Genomic DNA, 22,993 nt, shown 5'->3' with positions numbered 1-22,993 from the left:
ACAGGGAAAATTCTCATGTTGTATGCTAGTGACTCAAAGTCCAGCATACTTTCATTGACAGCCAAGTTGAGCGATTTGCCATAGGGTATCAATTTGCTCCTGCACAAGGTCAATCCTCTGATTGAACACCATCAAACCTCCTTTTCGTTGAGCATTAATTCCTTTCTGTACATCGAAGGCATGAGCTACATTGGCTAAAAGGTTATTCAGGGTCTGAGCAGTCTGCCCAGTATGACTCATTGCTAATGCCGTGGTGGTAGCTCCAACAGCCGCCAATGAGATGGCAGTAAAAATGGCCGCTGTAATTCCAAGATCCCTTTTCTGTCTGAAGAGAGTCATAGCATGAGGGGCATCAACGGGCACAGGCACCCAGAGAGGCATGCGAGTAACCAGCTAGTAAATTTACTAGCATTCCAGCATTGGGCAAAAAAGCAAGTATCATTACCACAATTACTTGGCTCTATCTGGCTAATAATGAATAAAAATGGGGGATATAAACAAACAGGTGTGGGCTTATAGGAAATATTATGAGAAGCCTTAACCCCCTCGTTGGAACATCCTGCATCAGTTCTAGAACTAGCAGTGGTGGTGTTCAAGGTCTGAGTAGGTTCAGGAGACCATTGCCCCCAGGGGCGAGATGTGCTCCATGTAAATTGACTAACTCCATGTTTTCCTCTACTTTTGAAAGTCATTTAAGGTTCTTAAATCATTTTTCCCTTTTTTTTTAAATTTTTCATCAATTACACTTTACTCATTCTGCATCCCCCCATAAGCCCCTCCCTCCCCTCCCAATCCCACCCTCCCTCCTCCCTCTGCATGCATGCCACTCCCCAAGTCCACTGATAGGGGAGGTTCTCCTCTCCTTTCTGATCTTAGTCCATCAGTTCACATCAAAAGTGGCTGTATTGTCCTCTACTATGGCCTGGTAAGGCTGCTCCCCCTCAGGAGGAGGTGACTAAAGAGCAGGCCAGTCAGTTCATGTCAGAGGCAGTCCCTCTTCACATTACTATGTAACCCAGTTGGACTCTGAACTGCCCTGGGCTACATCTGTGCAGGGGTTCTGGGTTATCTCTATGAATAGTCCTTGGTTGGAGTATGAGTCTCTTGGAAGTTCACTGTGTTCATATTTTCTTGTTCTGTTGTTCTCCTTGTGGAGACCCTGTCCTCTCCAGCTCTTACTATTTCCCAGTTCTTACATAAAATTCCATTCACTCTGCCCAACAGTTGCCCATCAGGCTTAACATCTGCTTTGATAGTCTGTAGGGCAGAGGCTTTCAGAGGCCCTCTGTGGTAGGTTCCTAGGTTGTTTCCTGTTTTCTTCTTCTTCTGATGTACATCCTCTCTGCCTTCCCGGATGGGGATTGGACATTTTAGTTAGGGTCCTCTCTCTTGCTTAGTTTCTTTAGATGCACAGGTTTTAGTGGGTTTGTCCTATGTTGTATGTCTATATGAGTGAGTATATACCATATGTGTCTTTTTGCTTCTGGGACAACTCACTCAGGATGATCCTTTCCAGATCCCACCATTTACCTGCAAATTTCATGATTTCTTTATTTTTCATTGCTGAGTAATATTCCATTGTTTAGATGTACCACATTTTCTGCATCCATTCTTCAGTAGAGGGACATCTGGGTTGTTTCCAGCTTCTGGCTATTACAAATAAAGCTGCTACAAACATGGTTGAGCAAATTTCCTTTTTGTGTGCTTGAGCCTCTTTTGGATATATGCCTAGGAGTGGTAGGGCTGGATCTTGGGGAAGCACTATTCCTAGTTGTCTGAGAAAACGCCAGATTGATTTCCAGAGTGGTTGTACCAGTTTACATTCCCACCAGCAGTGGAGAAGGGTTCCTCTTTCTCCACAACCTCTCCAGCATGTGTTGTCACTTGAGTTTTTGATCTTGGCCATTCTTATGGGTGTAAGGTGAAATCTCAGGGTTGTTTTGATTTGCATTTCCCTAATGGCTAGTGAGGTTGAGCATTTCTTTAAGTGCTTCTCTGCCATTTGGTATTCCTCTACAGAGAATTCTCTGTTTCGCTCTGTTCCCCATTTTTTAAGTGGGTTACTTGGTTTGCTGCTTTTCAGCTTCTTTAGTTCTTTATATATACTTGATATGAGTCCTCTGTCAGATTAAGGGTTGGTGAAGATTCTTTCCCAATCTACAGGCAGTCGCTTTGATTTGATGACTGTGTCCTTTGCTTTGCAGAAGCTTTTCAGTTTCATGAGGTCCCATTTATTGATTATTGCTCTTAGAGGCTGTGCTGTTGGTGTTCTGTTCAGGAAGTTTTCTCCTGTAACAATGAGTTCTAGGGTATTCCCCACTTTTTTTCTAGACGATTTAATGTGTCTGGTTTTATGTTGAGGTCCTTGATCCACTTGGACTTCAGTTATGTGAAGGGTGATAAGTATGGATCTATTTTCATTTTTCTACATGTAGACATCCAGTTGGACCAGCACCATTTGTTGAAGATGCTATCTTTTTTCCATTGTAAGGTTTTGGCGTCTTTATCAAAGATCAGGTGTCCATAAGTGTGTGGGTTTATTTCTGGGTCCTCTGTTCGGTTCCATTGATCCACCATTCTGTTTCTATGCCAGTACCATGCAGTTTTTAAAACTGTTGCTCTATAGTACAACTTAAGATCAGGGATGGAGATACCTCCAGAAGATCTTTTATTGTAGAGGATTGTTTTAGCAATTCTGGGTTTCTTGTTATTCCATATGAAGTTGAGAATTTTTCTTTCCAGGTCTGTAAAGAATTGTGTTGGTAATTTGATGGGCATTGCATTGAATCTGTAGATTACTTTTGGTAAGATGGCTATTTTTACTATGTTAATCCTACCACGCCATGAGCATGGGAGATCTTTCCATCTACTCATATCTTCTTCTAATTCTTTCTTCAGAGATTTGAATTTTTTTTCATACAAGTCTTTGACTTCCTTGGTTAGGGTTACTCCGAGGTACCTTATGTCATTTGTGGCTATTGTGAAGGGTGTTGTTTCCCTAATTTCTTTCTCAGCCCTTTTGTCTTTTGTATACAGGAGGGCTACTGATTTTTTTGAGTTAATTTTGTATCTGGCCACTTTGCTGAAGGTGTTTATCAGCTGTAGGAGTTCCCTGGTAGAGTTTTTGGGGTCACTCACGTGTACTATCATATCATCTGCAAATAGTGATAATTTGACTTCTTCCTTTCCAATTTGTATCCCCTTGATCTCCTTCAAGTGTCTTATTGCTCTAGCAAGGACTTCCAGAATTATGTTGAAGCGATATGGAGAGAGTGGGCAGCCTTGTCTTGTCCCTGATTTCAGTGGGATTGCTTTAAGTTTCTCTCCGTTCAGTTTGATGTTGGCTATAGGTTTGCTGTATATTGCCTTTACTATGTTTAGATATGTGCCTTGTAACCCTGATCTCTCCAATACTTTGAACATGAATGGATGTTGGATTTTGTCAAAGGCTTTTTCAGCATCTAGGGAGATTATCATGTGGATTTTTTCTTTCAATTTGTTAATATGGTGGATCACATTGATGGATTTCCGTATATTGAACCATCCCTGCATACCTGGGATGAAGCCTACTTGGTCATAGTGGATAATATCTTTGATGTGTTCTTGGATTCGGTTTGCGAGTATTTTGTTGAGTATTTTGGCATCAAAGTTCATAAGGGAGATTGGCCTGAAATTCTCTTTCTTTGTTGAGTCTTTGTGAGGTTTAGGTACCAAGGTGACTGTGGCTTCATAGAATGAGTTTGGTAATGTTCCTTCTGTTTCTATTTTGTAGAATAGTTTGAAGAGAATTGGTGTTAGCTCTTCTTTGAATGTCTGGTAGAACTCTGTGCTGAAACCATCAGGTCCTGGGCTTTTTTTGGATGGGAGACTTTCGATGACTGCTTCTATTTCCTTGAGGGATATAGGACTATTTAATTGATTTACCTGGTCCTGATTTAGCTTTGGTAAGTGGAATTGATCAAGAAAATTGTCCATTTCATTTAGATTTTCAAATTTTGTGGCATATAGACTTTTGAAGTAAGTCCTAATGATTGTTTGGATTTCCTCAGTGTCTGTAGTTATGTCCCCCTTTTCATTTCTGATTTTGTTGATTTGGGTGGTGTCTCTCTGCCTTTTAGTTAGCTTGGCTAAGGGTTTGTCTATCTTGTTGATTTTCTCAAAGAACCAGCTCTTGGTTTCATTGATTCTTTGAATTGTTTTATTTGTTTCCAATTGATTGATTTCAGCCCTGAGTTTGATTATTTCGAGCCGTCTGTGCCTTCTTGGTGTGTCTGCTTCTTCTTTTTGTAGGATTTTTAAGTGAGCCATTAAGTTGCTTAAATGCACTTTCTCAAATTTCTTCTTGAAGGCACTTAGTGCTATGAACTTTCCTCTTAGTACTGCTTTCATTGTGTCCCACAAGTTTGGGTATGTTGTGTCTTCATTTTCATTGAGTTCTAGGAAGATTTTAATTTCTTTCTTTATTTCTTCCCTGACCCAGCTGTCTTTTAGTAGCAAGTTGTTCAGTTTCCATGTATGTGTAGGCTTTTTGCTATTTCTGTTGTTACTGAGGTCCAGCTTTATTCCATGGTGATCTGACAGGATACAAGGGATTATTTCAATCTTCCTGTATTTGTTGAGGCTTGCTTTATGACCAACTATGTGGTCTATTTTGGAGAAGGTTCCATGAGATGCTGAGAAGAAGGTAAATTCTTTTGTGTTTGGGTGTAAGGTTCTGTAAATGTCTGTTAGGTACATTTGATTCATGACCTCTGTTAGAGATATTGTTTCTTTGCTTAATTTCTGTTTTGTTGACCTGTCCTTTGTTGAGAGTGGGGTGTTGAAGTCTCCCACTATTAGTGTGTGGGGATCTATATGTGGTTTAAGTTTTAGCAATGTTTCTTTCACAAATGTGGGTGCCCTTGTATTTGGGGCATAGATGTTCAGGATTGTGATGTCTTCTTGGTGGAATTTTCCCTTGATGAGTATGAAGTGTCCTTCCCCATCTCTTTTGATTAATTTTGGTTGAAAGACTATTTTATCAGATATTAGAATGGCTACTCCTGCTTGCTTCTTGGGTCCATTTGCTTGAAAAGCCATCTTCCATCCCTTTACCCTCAGGTAATGTCTATATCTGTGACTTAGGTGTGTTTCTTGTATACAACAGGTTGCTGGGTTTTGTTTACACATCCATTCTGTTAGTCTGTGTCTTTTTATTGGAGAATTAAGTGCATTGATATTGAGAGAGAGTAATGACCAGTGGCTGTTAAATCCTTTGACTTTGATGTTGGCTGTGGTCATTCGGTTCTGTGCTTGGTTGCTTTTTGTTTTACTGAAGTGAGGTTATTTATTTCCTGTGTTTTCTTGAATGTAGTTAGCTTTCTTGGCTTGTATTTTCCCTTCCAGTGTCTTCTGTAATGCTGGATTTGTTTGTAGGTATTGTTGAAATTTGTTTTTGTCATTGAATATCTTGTTTTCTCCGTCTATGAGGACTGAGAGTTTTGCAGGGTATAGTAGCCTGGGCTTACATCTGTGTAGGGTCTGCATGATATCTGTCCAGGCCCTTCTGGCTTTCATAGTCTCTGTTTAAATGTCAGGTGTGATTCTAATGGGTTTGCCATTTTATGTTACTTGGCCCTTTTTCTCTTGCAGCTTTTAGTATTTTTTCTTTGTTCTGTATACTTACAGTTTTGATTATTATGTGGCGGGAGGATTTTATTTTCCGGTCTAATTTATTGGGTTTTCTATAGGCCTCTTGTATTCTTATTGGCCTCTCCTTTAAGGTGGGGAAATTTTCTTCAATGATTTTGTTGAAAATATTTTCTGGGCCTTGGTGCAGAAAATCTTCTTTTTCCTCTATTCCTATTATTCTTAGGTTTTGTCTTTTTATGTTGTCTTGAATTTCTTGGACGGTCTGTGTCAGGAATTTTTTAGATTTATCATTTTATTTGACAGATACATCTATTTCTTCCATTTTATCTTCCACACCTGAGAATTCTTTCTTCCATTTCTTGTAGCCTATTGGTTATGCTAACCTCTGTAGTTCCTGCTTTCTTCCCTAAGTTCTTTCTTTCCACAATTTCTTCCATTTGTGTTTTTTTTTTTTTTTAATTTTTCCAATTCTATCTTCAGGTCTTGAGCTATTTTGTTGTTTTCCTTCCCCTGTCTGACTGTATTTTCATGTTTTTCCGTCAATTCCTTTAGCTGTTTGTTTGAACAATCCACTGTTTCTTTTATTTCATTCAGTGATTTAAGCATTTCCTCTCTAAAGGCCACATACTTTTTGGCTTCAGCTTCTTCTATTTCTTTTCGTATTTTATTTGTTTCCTCTGTTATCATCTTCTTGAGCATAGATGTTAGGTCGTCTCCTTGAATTTCATTTATGCTGGGGTGTCTAGGGCTATTTGCCCCTGGATAACTGGGTTCTGGAGATGCCATAATGCTCTGGCTTTTGTTGGTTGAACTTTTATGCTGTCCTCTACCCATTGGGCTATCTTAGTTGTTTGAATTTAGTTTCTGGTTGTTCCTGGATTCTTGTAGTGGAGAGAATCCCTTTGGCAGGAAGATGTTTTTTCCTGAAGGAAGCCTTCCCAGCTTTTTGGGTATAGTCCCTGGGTGTGCGGTGTTTTTCAGGAGTTGCTACAGCTCACCTCAGGCCTAGAGACCTGGGTGGTAACTGTGGTCCTATTAGTCAAGAGGGCTCTCCTCTCACCGGGAGAAGTCCTGGGGGCAGCTGCCCTCCTTCTGGGTTTCTTGCTGTAAATTTACTGATCAGCTGCGGCAATCTGTGGTGGGTGAGTACTGCTCTGGTGTCTTGGGGCACTCAGTTCTGTCTGTTTGCAATCTGCAGTCTGCTAGACTTTCCCTAGGTGACCCCAGCAGCATGGTTTCTTCCTTCTCTGTGGGGTTCTCTCCGGACAGGGCTTTCCAGTCCCTGTTGTACTGGGGCGCACAGCTTGTCTGTACCGCTGAGCTGATCGCAAAGCTCTCTGCGCGGGCGGCAGGAGCTTGGCTGTGATGGCGGCAGAGACCTTCCGGGGAGAGACTGGGTGACCTGCAATCAGACCCACAACCTTGGTTCCCCCCGGTATTGGGACTCCCAGTCTCAGGTACCCTTGTGCCCACGGATCAGCCTGGGAAAGTTGCTGGGACCCGCCTGCTTGTGGCTCCAGTCTGGAGACCCAAAGCCCGCATTACCCGGGATTTCTTCCGGGTTCTGGCTGGGTAGCCGTGAGTGGACCCGACCGATTCCCCTCACCTGGGAAACACGATTGATGTAGTTTCAGGGCCCCGAGTTCAGTCTCCTGGTCTCTGCATGGAAAGTGCTGTCCTGCTGCTCAGACGCGCCATTTTCCTGGCGCCGCCATCTTGGCTCCCCCCTAAATGAATTCTTACTTGTAACTTGACAGAAGACTTAATATTTCCTTTTGTTAAAATATTTATAATTACTGATGTACTAATTAAATCATAAGCAGAAATTATTAAATTCACTCTAAAATATAAGATCAAGTTCTTTTGAGAAAAACTTATTGTTATACAAAAAACAAAAAAAATAATATAAAGTAATATTTTAAAATTCTTGGTAAGTGAATTTTGTGAAACCATTAGAATTTTTTCAAATAAAATTTACTAAAAAATTAGTACAAATTTTTAAAGGTTAATATGATTAAATATCCATGTATTAAGCACCAATTTTCATGAAGATTCATTCTTTTTTTAAAAAATAGGTATTCTTTCTTTCCTCTCCTTAATATTACCATCCTGAAGTAAAGTTTTGTTTTCACAAATAATAAAATCTGTTAGGTCTCTACTTGCTGCAAGGCATGGCTGACATACCCTACTCTATCTTGGGGTGCGGCTTCCCCACTTCCATAGGCCCTTCACTATATAATCCAGACATTTTGCTTCTGCTTATCTTTTTTTTTCCTTTCTCCCCACCTTACCCAGTTCCCCCTTCCTGTTCTCTTTTCCCTCACCATCTTCCTTCAGAACCAGTGAGTGTTCTCCCTCTCTCTAGCTCTGAACCAATAAATCTGCATTTATATAATAAAGCTTCGTCCTTCAATTGGCTCATTCCACTATATTTAATCAATCAAAATCATTAGACAAATTATTGCTTTAGAAAAATTAATACACAGAAAATAGTATTTACCTATTATTAGCTCAAATAATTAATCTGTTTAAATAGGCATTAATGCTTACTTTATTTGTATCTATTATTTCTTTCAAATATTTATATTTTAATTTGTAAGTTAAATGGAACAGAAGCAGGTATAGCTCATCACATCTCCACAATGTATTATTATGAAAACTATGACACAAAAACATTCACAGACTGGGTAGTTTACAGACAAGAAAAAAAAATATATATATATATATTCTAAGTGCTAGAGATTAGTATCATAGATGATAACATCAGACTTTGGTCTATCTTAGGACATTTTTCTATCTACTTTTAGAACTCGTGCATCTCACTGTTTCTTTTCAAGGTGTCTGCCAATTTAAAAGATGCCTAGTAAGTAATATTCACTTTTTTGAATAACAAAGTATTTAGTTTTATTTAGAATAATTCGAGGTTGTATCATCATGGATAAATTAATACTTTTCTTAGTATAGTTCTGTATTCTCTTTTTACGTAGAGATAGAAAAATAATTCTTGAAGTTCTGTGACAGACTTGAAGCCTGCTAAAATGAGATGTTTTCTGTTCGAATCAAAATAGAGTGTGAAAACATTGAAACATAACAATTATAATGATACTGAAGAATATGTGAACATGTTTATTTATGTATGTCTCACAAATGTAAATATATGTATAAAATCATGTATATAATATACATGTGTATATTATCTACCTGTTTGTGCATTTATATGAATATTTCTTTAACTTAATCCTGTCAAGAAACAATGAAAGAATTAGTACTTTTCCAAAGTGTCAACTGCCAGTGTTTATCTGTTCTATTATATTCTCAAAGGATTTTTAACAGGAATGAATTTAAGTAATGCGCTTATCTAAGTACTTAAAATTTCAGTACACCTTCTTGAGGAAAGAAGAGCAGAGGGAACTTAGTATAAGAGTCTGTACAAAATAAAAGCACTCTGTACATGTTTGTTATATACAAAAATAATTCAAGCATTCCTGTACTCCTTTAGCTACATTCCTAGAAACTCACCCTACCTAATTAGTGGCAACAAAACCTGTTATCTTCAGCCTCCTGGGGTGAAAGTCCTTTGGTGAGGAGTAAAAAATGCTGCACAACAGGAAGCAGCTTAAGCACAATTCAAACAGGAAGTAAAAAGAAAAGAAAAAACCTCATACCAGTACTCTAATTATCTTATACTCCCCCAAATTCCCTCCAGTACCAAAAGGGCAGCTTCCTCAAGATACTTTAAGTTGAGAGGTAAATATTAAAACTTTGGTGAGGTGACATAGCTACAAGAGGCTCTGAAGATGTCGCATAACATTCCAGACCCTTTTGTTTCTCAGATGCAGGGTGATATTAGACAACAATGCCCATGTGCACACTCTCTGCCCTAGTGCATGACATTAAACAGTCTTCCTGAGTAGCAATGAAGGTAAGTTATGTTTTAGCAGAAAAGACAGGCCAGAAAACATCCTACAGCCCTTGTATTCAGTTTACTATTTTTATGATGTGCATTTAGTCCTGAGTGAAATTTTATCAGTAATTCCATTTATTTATGTAAAAGCAAAAGGTCAGATTCACTGTTACTGAGGTATTATCATGATGCTCTTACTTGGAATGTATAGAGGACGCTGTGAGAACTTCACTGGACATAATTTCCATAGGATTTTTCTATGAAGTTGGTGGCAGAAAACCAAATTTATGAGCAAAGTCACAGCATCAACTAGTGCGCACACACACATACACACACACACACACACACACACATACTATATATATATATATGGGATATATATATATATATATACATATATATATATGATATATGTACCAAATATTTTTATTATATAAAAGGCAGTGGTTGCACACTCCTTTAATCCCAGCATTTGGGAGGAGAGGAAGATCTCAGAGTTCAAGGGTACCTAGTCTACAGAGTGAGTTCCAGGACAGGACAACCAGAGCTATACAGAGAAATCCTGCCTATATATAAAGAAAACAAAACAAAACAAACAAGAGAGAGAGAAAGAGGAAGGAAGGGAGAGAGGGAGAGAGGGAGGAAGGAAAGTAAAAAAGGAAAGAAGGAAGGAGAAAGAGAAAGCAAGAAAGAAGGAAGGAAGGAAGGAAGGAAGGAAGGAAAGAAAGAAAGAAAGAAAGAAAGAAAGAAAGAAAGAAAGAAAGAAAGAAAGAAAGAAAGACCAAACAGGAAACTCCATTGCATTTGTCATTAGGTCCAATCCAATCTGGGACAAGCATATATCTTGATATATTTCCTACCCATATACATCCCACCTACATGTGATCAAGCACATCCAGTGTATTTGGTTCAAACAAACATGTGTATGGGAGTGAAAACATGTGTCTTGTTAGTTCTCAAAGAACTACAACTCCCAGCATTACAATAACTTACTTGGTCCTTGGGCAGGCAGGACTAAAGGATTAACTTTAGCTCTTAGTGTGGCCACACATACAAATTGATAACAATTTGTAATCAGATGATGCTTGCTTGTATAATTCCTGCATTCAGGAGTGTGAAGATTATGTTTGTTGCAAATTTCAGGACAGCCTGGGCTAAATAATAAGAACCTGTCTGAATAACCCTGAATAAGTGAGAAACAACAAAGAAGTGACTTCACTGTGTATGCGCTCACTTTCCACTTGAAAATGAAGCACTGATTATATGTTTTTGGCTTATAACTACTGCATTGAACATGCTAATGTTGGACCATGCTAGATTAAGGATAGCACATGTATTCCCCATGCCTTGATTGTTAGCAAATAGGCAGCCTGCTTCTAGGTTGCCTAGCAACCATATGTCATCACATGCAGCCTCCATAGTGTCAAGCATAGATAAAAGCAGCCTGAGCTCACTCTTTCTGACTTTCTCTCCTCTTCTCTCTCCTTAGGTTTCTCTATTCCTCTCTGACTTTTTTCTCCTGAGGCACATCACTCAATCTCCCTTTCTTGCTTCTATGCTATCCCACTCTCTCCTCTCTCTCTCTCCCAACCCCAGTACAATAAATCCTCTCCTTCCTTCTGATCTTAGTCTATCAGATCTCATCAGGAGTGGCTGCATTAGTATACTGTTACACTGATAAAGTGGAGGAATTGTATTTTAACTTCATTTATAGTTATTTTGTATTACTGTGAGACTGAAGAACTTCGAGAAATTTATATGATGTTTGTTATTGTATATTTTAGACAGCTTTCCTATATAACCAAGGCACATTTTTTTACAATGAGTTTATTCTCTAAAAACTCTCTCTGTACCAGAAAGTGAATGAGATGATGATACCATCTATAAGTAGCCTTTTCTTGTGTTCTTTGTTTTTTAAAGTTACACGAGTGTCTGTCCATCATGGTATATGATATATGACTTTAACCCCAACACTTTGGAGGCAGAGTTAGGCAGCTCCATGTGAATTTGCGGATAGCTAGTTCTGTACACTGAGTTTCAGCCCAGCCTGGTCACAATGAGACAGTATCTCAAAAATATGTAAGAAAATACTATTCTCATTATATATGTTATTCATATTAGACAAAGCTTTGTTTTTAACCAAGATCAAAACCCTACAGAAAAAGCTCCCTGATAACCACCATGTTCCTTTTGGTATCCACACAGAGACCATCTTTTCTAACATTTTCATGTCTGTTGACACAAGGAAAGCATATACAACTACATCTCAAGACTTCAGAGAAAAACACAGCAAATGTATAGCATGCATACCAATATGTTACTCCATGTTTTAGGGGAATCTCAAAGCATGTATTAAATGTAATTCTGTTTTAAATAATAAATACATTTTTTATCCATTCTGACTCTTTTTGTATCCCTTTCTAAAAAAAACAGTAATACAAACACCACTGTGTCATTTACTATAGATCATGATTACTTAAATTTCAGATAAATATAACTACTCTGTTAAGCTTTTTCAAGATTTTTTCTATGTTTTAATTCTTTTTTGTTTCTTTTATTAATTACACATTATTCATTTTGTATCCCCCCATAAGACCCTCCCTCCTCCCCTCCCGATCCCACTCTTCCTTCCCTTTCTGAATGCATGCTCCTCCCCAAGTCCACTGATAGGGGAGGTCCTCCTCTCCTTCCTTCTGATCTTAGTCTATCAGATCACATCAGGAAAGGATGCATTGTCTTCTTCTGTGGCCTGGTAAGGCTGCTCCCCTCTCAGGAGGAGGTGATCAAAGAGCAGGCCAGTCAGTTTATGTCAGAGGCAGTCCCTCTTCCTATCACTATGTAACCCACTTGGACACTAAACTGCCATGGGCTACATCTGTGCAGGGGTTCTAGGTTATCTCCATGAATAGTCCTTGGTTGGAGTATGAGTCTCTGGGAAGTTCCCTGTGTTCAAATTTTCTTCTTCTGTTGTTCTCCTTATGGAGTTCCTGTCCTCTCCAGCTCTTGCTATTTCCCACTTCTTACATAAAATTACATTCACTCTGCCCATCAGCTGGCCATCAGGCTCAGCATCTGCTTTGATGGTCTGCAGGGCAGAGGCTTTCAGAGGCTCTCTGTGGCAGGTTCCTAGATTGTTTCCAGTTTTCTTCTTCTTCTGATGTCCATCCTCTTTGCCTTTCAGGATGGGGATTGAGTGTTTTAGTTAGGGTCCTCTCTTTTGCTTAGTTTGTTTAGATGTACCGATTTTAGTGGGTTTATCCTATGTTGTATGTCTATATGAGTGAGGATAAACCATGTGTGTCTTTTTGCTTCTGGGACAACTCACTCAGGATGATCCTTTCCAGGTCCCACCATTTACCTGCAAATTTCATGATTTCCTTATTTTTCATTGCTGAGTAATACTCCATTGTATAGATGTACCATAGTTTCTGCATCCATTCTTCAGTTGAGAGGCATCTGGGCTGTTTCCAGCTTCTGACTATTGCAAATAAAGCTGCTACAAACATGGTTGAGCAAATGTCCTTATTGTGTACTTGAGCCTCTTTTGGATATATGCCTAGGAGCAGTATGGCTGGATCTTGAGGAAGCCTTATTCCTAGTTGTCTGAGAAAGCGCCAGATTGATTTCCAGAGTGGTTGTACAAGTTTACATTCCCACCAGCAGTGGAGAAGGGTTCCCCTTTCTCCACAACCTCTCCAGCATGTGTTGTCACTTGAGTTTTTGATCTTGGCGGTTCTGATGGGTGTAAGGTGAAATCTCAGGGTTGTTTTAATTTGCATTTCCCTAATGGCTAATGATGTTGAACATTTCCTTAAATGCTTCTCTGCCATTCGATATTCTGCTACAGAGAATTCTCTGTTTAGCTCTGTTCCCCATTTTTTAAGTGGATTACTTGGTTTGCTGCTTTTCAGCTTCTTTAGTTCTTTATATATACTGGATATGAGTCCTCTGTCAGATAAAGGGTTGGTGAAGATTCTTTCCCAGTCTGTAGGCAGTCGCTTTGTTTTGATGACAGTATCCTTTGCTTTACAGAAAGCTTTTCAGTTTCAGGAGGTCCCATTTATTGATTGTTGCTCTTAGAGCCTGTGCTGTTGGTGTTCTGTTCAGGAAGTTCTCTCCTGTACCAATGAGTTCTAGGGTATTCCCCACTTATTTTTCTAGCCGATTTAATGTGTCTGGTTTTATGTTGAGGTCATTGATCCACTTGGACTTCAGTTTTGTGCAGGGTGATAACTATGGATCTATTTTCATTTTTCTACATGTAGACATCCAGTTAGACCAACACCATTTGTTGATGCTATCTTTTTTCCATTGTATGTTTTTGACATCTTTGTCAAAAATCAGGTGTCCATAAGTGTGTGGGTTTATTTCTGGGTCTTCTGTTTGGTTCCATTGATCCACCATTCTGTTTCTATGCCAGTACCATGCAGTTTTTATAACTGTTGCTCTATAGTACAGCTTGAGATCAGGGATGGAGATACCTCCAGAAGATCTTTTATTGTAGAGGATTGTTTTAGCAATTCTGGGTTTCTTATTATTCCATACGAAGTTAAGAATTTTTCTTTCCAGGTCTGTAAAAAATTGTGTTGGCAATTTGATGGGAATTGCATTAAATCTGTAGATTGCTTTTGGTAAGATGGCCATTTTTACTATGTTAATCCTGCCAAGCCATGAGCATGGGAGATCTTTCCATCTTCTCATGTATTCTTCTAATTCTTTCTTCAGAGACTTGAAATTTTTTTCATACAAGTCTTTGACTTGCTTGGTTAGGGTTACAACAAGGTACTTTGTTTAATTTGTGGCTATTGTGAAGGGTGTTGTTTCCCTAATTTCTTTCTCAGCCCTTTTGTCTTTTGTATACATGAGTGCTACTGATTTTTTTGAGTTAATTTTGTATCTGGCCACTTTGCTGAAGGTGTTTATCAGCTCTAGGAGTTCCCTGGTAGAGGTTTGGGGGTCTCTAATGTATACTACCATATCATCTGCAAATAGTGATAATTTGACTTCTTCTTTTCAAATATGTATCCCCTTGATCTCCTTCAACAGTATCTCCCCTGTGGTTCCCTCCTTCTTTCTGCCCCAATCCCTCCCGTCCTCCTCCCTCTACACACATGCCCCTCCCCAAGTCCACTAATAGTGGAGGTCTTCTTTTCCTTCCTTCTGATCCTACTCAATTAGGTCTCATCAGGAGTGGCTGCATTGTCTTCTTCTGTGGCCTGGTAATGCTACTTCCCCCTTAGGTGGAGGTAATTAAAGAGCAGGCCAATCAGTTCATGTCAGAGACAGTCCCTATTACTATTACTATGGAACCCACTTGGATACTGAACTGCCATTGGCTACATCTCTGCAGGGGTCTTAGGTCCTTGCTTGGAGTATGAGTCTCAGGAAAAACTCCTGTGCTCAGATTTTTTTTGGTTCTGTTGCTCTCCTTGTGGAGTTCCTGTCCTCTCCAGATCTTACTGTTTTCCACTTCTTTCATAAGATTCACTGCACTCTGCCAAAACGTTAGCCATAAGTCTCAGCATCTGCAATGATAATCTGCAGGGCAGAGCTTTTCAGAGGTCCTCTGTGTCAGACTCCTGACTTGTTCCCTCTTTTTTCCTTCTTCTGATGTCCATCCTCTTTGCCTTTCTGGATAGGGATTGAGCATTTTAGCAAGTGTCCTCCCTCTTTTTTTAAGTTAATTTTATTTTATTAATTACATTTTATTCACTTTGTATCCTCCCATAAGCCCTTCCCTCCTCCCCTCTCAGTCCCGCCCTCCCTCCCCCTTCTTCAAGCATGCCCCTCCCCAAGTCCACTGATAAGGGAGGTCCTCTTCTCCTTCCTTCTGATCTTAGTCTATTAGATCGCATCAGAAGTGGCTGCATTATCATATTCTGTAGCCTGTTAAGACTGTTCCCCCCTCATGGGGTGATCAAAGAGCAGGCCAATCAGATTATGTCAGAGGCAGTCCCTCTTCCCATTATTATGTAACCCAGGAAGACACTAAACTGCCATGGGCTACGTCTGTGTAGGGGTTCTAGCTTATCTTCTTGTCTGGTACTTGGTTGGAGTATGAGTCTCTGGGAAGACCCCTGTGTTCAAATTTTCTGGTTCTGTTGCTCTCCTTGTGGGGTTCCTGTCCTCTCCATATCTTACTATTTCCCACTTCTTACATAAAATTCCATGCACTCTGCCCAACAGTTGGACATAAAGTCTCAGCGTCTGCTTTGATAGTCTGCAGGGCAGAGCCTTTCAAAGGCCCTCTGTGGCAGGTTTCTAGGTTGTTTCCTGTTTTCTTCTTCTTCTGATGTCCATGCTCTTTGCATTTCAGGATGAGGATTGAGCATTATAATCAAGGTCCTCTCTCTTGATTAGTTTCTTTAGATGTACAGATCTTATTAGGTTTATCCTACGTTATATGTCTATATGAGTAAGTATATATCATGTGTGTCTCTACAATGGAAAAAAGAACGCATCTTTAACAAATGGTGCTAGTCTAACTGGATGTCTACATGTAGAAAAATGCAAATAGATGCATACTTATCACCCTGTACAAAACTATACTCCAAGTGGGTCAAAGACCTCAATATAAAACCAGACACAGTGAATCTGTTAAAAGAAAAAATGAGGAAAACCCTAGAACTCATTGGTACAGGATACAACTTCCTGAACAGAACACCAACAGCAGAAGCTCTAAGAGCAAGAATCAATAAATGGGACCTCATGAACTGAAAAGCTTCTGTAAAGCAAAGGACACTGTTGTCAGAAGAAAATGATTGCCTACACATTGGGAAAAAATCTTCACTAACCTTTTATCTGACAGAGTTCTAATATTCAGTTTATATAAAGAACTAAAGAGACTGAAAAACAGCAAACCAAGTAATCCAATTGAAAAAAGGGGAATAGAGCTAAACAGAGAATTCTCTGCAGAGGAATATCGAATGGCAGAGAAACACATAAGGAAATGCTCAACCTCATTAGCCATTAGGGAAATGCAAATCAAAACAACCCTGAGATTTCACCTTATACCCTTCAGAATGGCCAAGATCAAAAACTCAAGTGACAACACATGCTGGAGAGGTTGTGGAGAAAGGGGAACCCTTCTCCACTGCTGGTGGGAATGTAAACTTGTACAACCACTCTTGAAATCAATCTGGCAATTCAGACAAGTAGGAATAATGCTTCCTCAAGATCCAGTCATACCACTCCTAGGCATATATCCAAAAGAGCCTCAAGTACACAAAAAAGACATTTGTTCAACCATGTTTGTAGCAGCTATTTTTGTAATAGCTAGAAGCTGGAAACAGCCCAGATGCCCCTCAACTGAAGAATGGATGCAGAAATTGTGGTACATCTACACAATGGAGCATTACTCAGTAATGAAAAATAAGGAAATCACGAAATTTGCAGGTAAATGGTGGGACCTGGAAAGGATCATCCTAGTGAGCTGTCCCAGAAGAGGAAGACACACAAGAATGTTTTTTTTTTCAGATATGAGAATATTTAAGGACATAGATACCTTTGTGAATAAACATTTTACCACCCAGTACAGTATTACACTCACTGTGCTTTCTCTGAACAGTACCTAAATACTTTGAGTGTCAGTTTTTATTGCAGCCCTCTTTTCTACAGGAAGGTGGAAAACTAGGAAAGAAGAATGTTTTTCTAGTTTTTCTTTGCAGTTCCACACAAGTATAAAATATATATTGCTTACTACTCTCATATCCTACCTTCTTTTATTCTTTCCTGAATCTACTACACAGTCCATACAAATATCTTTCTCAAATCTATTTTAATTGTATTTCTGTCCCAGTGGATTTCACCAGGGTCAACTGTGAGTCTCTGGGTTTAGACCTATCCATTGCTGCCCAATGTTAGGTACACAATTAAAATCAAGGATATTTACTCTTTTAGAATGGATCAGTAGCCAGCGTTCAGGGGTAAATGGTAGGTCATATAAGCCCTTTTCCACCCATCAGTAATTTTCAATGGACCAGTTTTAAGCAGGCCAAATGAAAGTTATCACAATTCATGTGGCATTTACTTTGCCATCCCCAAAGAAATCCTGTTTGTATGCCTTCTATGTGACAGCTCTCTTTTCCTTCTGACACCTTTTCCACAGTGGTCCCTGAGCCTTAGAGTAGGTGATATAAATATAGTGTCTGATGGCTTCATCCTTATATATCAGTTTTGCTCAACAGTCTTTTGCAAATATGAGTTTTTGTCCTCACCTCCTTTCACTACCAAGGAGCTTCTCTTCCTGAGGCAAAGAGTATAATTTCTGTCTAATGTATAAAACAGATATTAAGATAGCACTTTGATGCTTTCTTAATTTAATTAAACAACAATGGTAAATGTTCATCTTGGCCTAACAGTCTCTCCAGGCATGTTTCCCCCCAACCACTGGGCTTACATTGTTCATATAAGTTCTTTCTTTTTGCACAGAACTCATTTACAGTCAAAATTGTATGTTATCCTTCTAAGAGTCTTGTCACAGTTACATGGAGTAGACACATCTTTTTCTATTAGGTCAGATTTGTAGTTTGTAGAGTGGACATCTGGATAAGTTTACTGATGTGTTTTTCTACCTCACCTGCCTGAATTGTACCTTCTGACACATTGAAAGTTAGACAGCAGAGAGGATGCTTTCAATCCTGTCTAGCTTGCTTTCTTCATATTTTGGAATAGAAGTAATTGAATAACTCTAAGAATGGGGTCTTAAGCTTTAGGTTCAGTAGATAACCACTAGGACTAGACAAGACTATGTATTTCTGACAATATGTCTGTGGTCTCCCTGACCGAAAATTTCTATGAAGCATCTCTACAAATAACTTTCTTTCTGACTTCCTTCCTTCCTCTCACCCCCTCTTTTTCTTTCTTTTTATCTTTCTTTCTTTCATCGTCCTTTCATTCTTGCTTCCTTACTTCCTCCTTCCCATCCCTTTCTTTTCTCTCTCTTCTTTCTTTTTTCTTTTTTGCTTTCTTTCCTTCTTTCTTTCTTCCTTCCTTCCTTCCTTCTTTCTTTCTTTCTTTCTTTCTTTCTTTCTTCCTTTCTTCCTTCCTTTTTCTGCTTAATCTAATACCACGTAATTCCATGTTGGTTGTGTTTGAGTATGATAGATACTAGTCTTAAAACAAAAGGGCAAGATGGTAAAGTTTTTAATAAGGTCAAATATTAAGTAGCTCAGAATGCACCTCAGATTTGTCACATTTCCAGGTGGTTTTCTTTCAAGAAATATCCCCATAAAAATTCTGTTATAGAAAATGCAGGACTATCCGGAGGGTCATGTTAAAGAATTTGGACTAAAGCAATTGGCTCTCTTTTAATACCAAATGAATTGGATCAGAAGGCTGACTCAGAGGAAAATTTATCATTTGAATCTCTGAGAATAAGATTTATCGCCTAAAAAGCTTTCAAAAAGTGTCTTCTGACTTTTTCTTTTCTGATAGAACCCAGGTCCTTGTTCTCTGTGTGATGAAGCTAAAACCCTAATATGGAGAAATGAGGGGCGAGTGATAAAAAAAAAATCAGTTCTATTATTGAAATCTTAAGATGGCTGGTGACAGCTTTCTCTTCTGGAGACTCTCTGAAATGTTGTGTTAAACATACTTCAGGTCTTTGTTGTGGAAATGTAGAGACAGAGATGAGTTGTTCACTTTCTTTTTCCCTACACTGAATGACGGTCAATTCCAGTGTCTCAGCTATGTTGCATTTTAAGTTTCAGTGATAACTTCTACTTCAGAAAGAAGTAAATAAATATTATAAATATTAAATAAGGAACATTTACAAATCATTTATCATAGCACTTGGCATAGAGTGAATGACAATAATGATAATTTTGTTATTGTTGAAATAGCTGTCAAATTTTACATTTAAAAACAATGGGTAGTTTCTTTCTGTTTTTTTTTTTTTTTTTTTTTTTTTTTTTTAATGCATGCAACTGTTTTACGTTAGTATACATCCCAAAGCGGCATCTTCACAGCCTAGAGCTGATTTGACCTAAAGAAATTCATCAGTGAGCACTTTGTGCAAATTTAACTTATCTAAAATTTAATATAGGTTTTAGAAACCCAGGCCTCTACAGAAGCTTTGAATCTTAAACCCACAGATGACCTTTGCTTGATATCATGTCCAAGGTTTTAACCTCTAGTAGTATTACAATGCTTTGAGAACATGGTTCTTTCTCCTTCTCTCTCTTTCAACTGATACAGATTTTTTTGAACAGTCTATTTCCTTTGCAGTTTGTATAAGTTAACCTTCTTCCCAAAGCTGCCATGCTTGAACACTTCAAAACCTAATCCTTTGACCTCGAATATCTTATTCACAAAGCCCCTGAAGCAGCCACATACACTCCCATTTGAAAACCACAATTTCCAACAGGTCTACTTTCTATTCTGGGATATGTGCTAGTTCATGTATATTTATCACTTGGGGGAACAGAGCTAGTATGAAACTATATAAATAAAAATATAAAAAACTAACTCAAAGTATTTGAAATGTGGAAAAGAAAGCACAGAGCCTTTCCTACTTGATTAATGAAAACAGGAGAAATATGTTGACTAAGCATACAGAAAAGAACAATATTGTTTTATATACATTTTAATTAGCAAGCGTTACTGATTATTTTATTATTGAATCGAAATCTATGAAAATTGAAAAAGAATGTGCATAAAACTGCAGAATGATATCGATGATAATAATTGAAAGATGTATCTGTATTGAATGACATACTTTGGGAATCAGTATTTCTTATGTTGTGGTGGTCTAGAATTTTGATAGAAAATTATTACTTCCAGTGTTCAGGTTTTACGGATGAATGCATATGTGGATGGAAAATAAAGACTTACTGAAACAAATTTAAAAGAAATGAAAATGTGAATGAACTGAAGCACTGGTGTAACCTTTCTGTTTTGTTTGGTTTTTGTGCAACGAAATGCATTATTAGTAACCCTGTTCTGATATTCTTTCTTGATAACATCTGCAAAGCAAATGTAAAAAATAAACAAGAATGAGCTTCTTTTGACCTGTATTCATGTGTGTTTGTGTGTGTGTACGTTCTGTTTTCTAAAGAAGGAAGGAAGGAAGGAAAGGCATAATGGTATTATCATGCTGAGTGGCAGTATTTGGCACAATAGTTCTCTCAAGTGTGTAATTCAGCCTACAGGTGACTAAATGCATTAGGATGCATTTATATTGACAACAGAGTCAGTTTCTGTAGTACTCAGAAGAAGGGCTCTGCCATGACCCACATAACAAATTACTGCTGTCTGACCTCATTGAAGGGGGCATTGAGTAAAGATCATCTGTGAGCTGAGAGAGCCCGTGCACTTTCACCAGGACTGCTCTTGGAGGGATGAGATTATATGGTCCCCTATTCCCCCATAGTACTAAAACACTCAGTAAAAGAGCCTTATCACCTTGATCCCTGAGCTCCCTGACTAGGAAACAGAAAAGAACAGGCTGTGTTACCACAGTGAACACAGACCTGTTTCCTGAACAGTCAAGATTACTGAATGAAAGACAGAATTCACACACACTGAACAGAGCCCCCAGCACCCAGTGTCCAAGGACTGCTGCCCATGTTAACCAGGAGGGAGATGGCGGCTTTGTTTTTGGTATCCTTTGTTTGTTTTTACAGTAGTTCATATTGTGCTGTCCTTCTTCGCTAACTGCCTCTGGAGTGCTTCCCCCTTAAATCATCTCACTTTCACTTACAGAGGAAATTACTTTTAAAATATTCTAAATATGTATTTTTTGAATAGAAGACAGATCGTTCATCATGTGTGGCTGTTTGTTCCCATTCATGCTTGTCTCATTACAACAGTGTTTTCCTTATAATACATGTATCTTCTATAAATCTGTTTCCTATTAATTTTTGTAGAGACTCATTAAATGATATTTTCATATGGTTGATTGTGCAAGACATTGGGAATGACATCAAATGTTTTTAGAGATAGAACTATCTATTAGGGAAGTATTATTTGACTACTATACCTGGGAAGTTTTATTAGAAATATGATTTTTTATTCTTATCTTTACAAAGTAAATTTTATTTGAAGAAACTGTAAAATAATTTTTCCGGAGGTAAATGTAAGCACTTTTAGTCCTTAGTAATATTTCCTGTCACTAAAGCTGAGTAGGAAGTTCTGTATTCACTTAGAATAACAAAAGTAATCTGTAGTAATATTTCTAATAGCCAATAAAGACCTGAATCCTACACACCAGCAGACAGCTTAAAAGCTAAGCCCTTTAATTGTTGTTCTTCATATTCCATTTAATACTTTACTGTTGAATGCAGTCAAGGGGAAGCACTGGTTTATAATTTTCATTTTAAAGTACTATTGTGGATTTCATTCTTAGCAAAATGATTGCAAGAAAAGTTTTTTTTTTCAGTTATTTTTTCCAGAGTGCTTCAAATGAAATAGCAAACTCGGTAGAAATCTTATCTGATTAGTAGTCATAAAGGTCTTTAGCAGCTCTACCTATGGCGTGTGAAAACTTTATCTCATCATTAAAGCAACTTTAGAGAAGGGACTAAAATCGTGGTTCAAACTACTCCTCCTTCCACTTTTTAAAATATATCAGTAAAATTCCACATAACAAATACACAGAAATTGTGTATTTTTATCGATGTAAAATAATATTTGAAATGTGTATGATCGGCATAATGCTTAAATCAGCTTAAGCTTAATTACTTTCTCAGACATCAGTTCTTTGTGATTAAAACTTTCAAAATCTTTTTTCCAGCTTCTTAAAATGCAGCCTATATATTTATTTATAGTATCCATAGTGTGCAGTTGTATCAGACCCCAGAGCCAAAGTTTAATCTTATCCCTTGATCAAAGTTATTCATTACTACCTCACTAAACTTCGCATCTAGAAACAAACATCACCCTCTGGATCTCCTATGAAATCATTTATTCTGCTCGAAATGAGTGACATCAGATGGTACATTCCTTTGTATGACTGATGAAAGTGACTTTCATTTCAGTCTGCAGTGTCCCAGCTGATAGTGCATATGTAGAGTTGTTGAATATCCACGTGTCTATTAACAGACATGCAGGTGTTTCCATTTCGTGAATACTCAAATGATCCGCCAATGATTTTTATAGTGAAGATGTCTCACTGACATCTCAAATTCATTTCATGTAGATGTGTTATTTTATGTATACATACACACATATATTTATAGGTGTTATATGTAATATAATATTATAATGCATAATATAAAATATCACCCTTTCAACTCATGAAATCATTTATTCTACTTTAAATGAGTAACATCGGAAGGTATATCCCTTTGTATGACAATGTATATTAAAATATTGATATTATATATAATATTATAATGTATACAATATTTACATCCTTTAATGGAATAACTCCTATACTTCTTTGTGTAAGAGTTGTACTAATTTATATGTCTACAGACAGGGGACCTGTTTTTTTTTCTGCAGACCTTCAATGAAGAT

The sequence above is a fragment of the Meriones unguiculatus genome, chromosome 3, assembly GCF_030254825.1.
Source record: "Meriones unguiculatus strain TT.TT164.6M chromosome 3, Bangor_MerUng_6.1, whole genome shotgun sequence".
In the NCBI taxonomy this organism is placed as follows: domain Eukaryota; kingdom Metazoa; phylum Chordata; class Mammalia; order Rodentia; family Muridae; genus Meriones; species Meriones unguiculatus.
Note: the sequence above shows the minus strand (reverse complement) of the source record.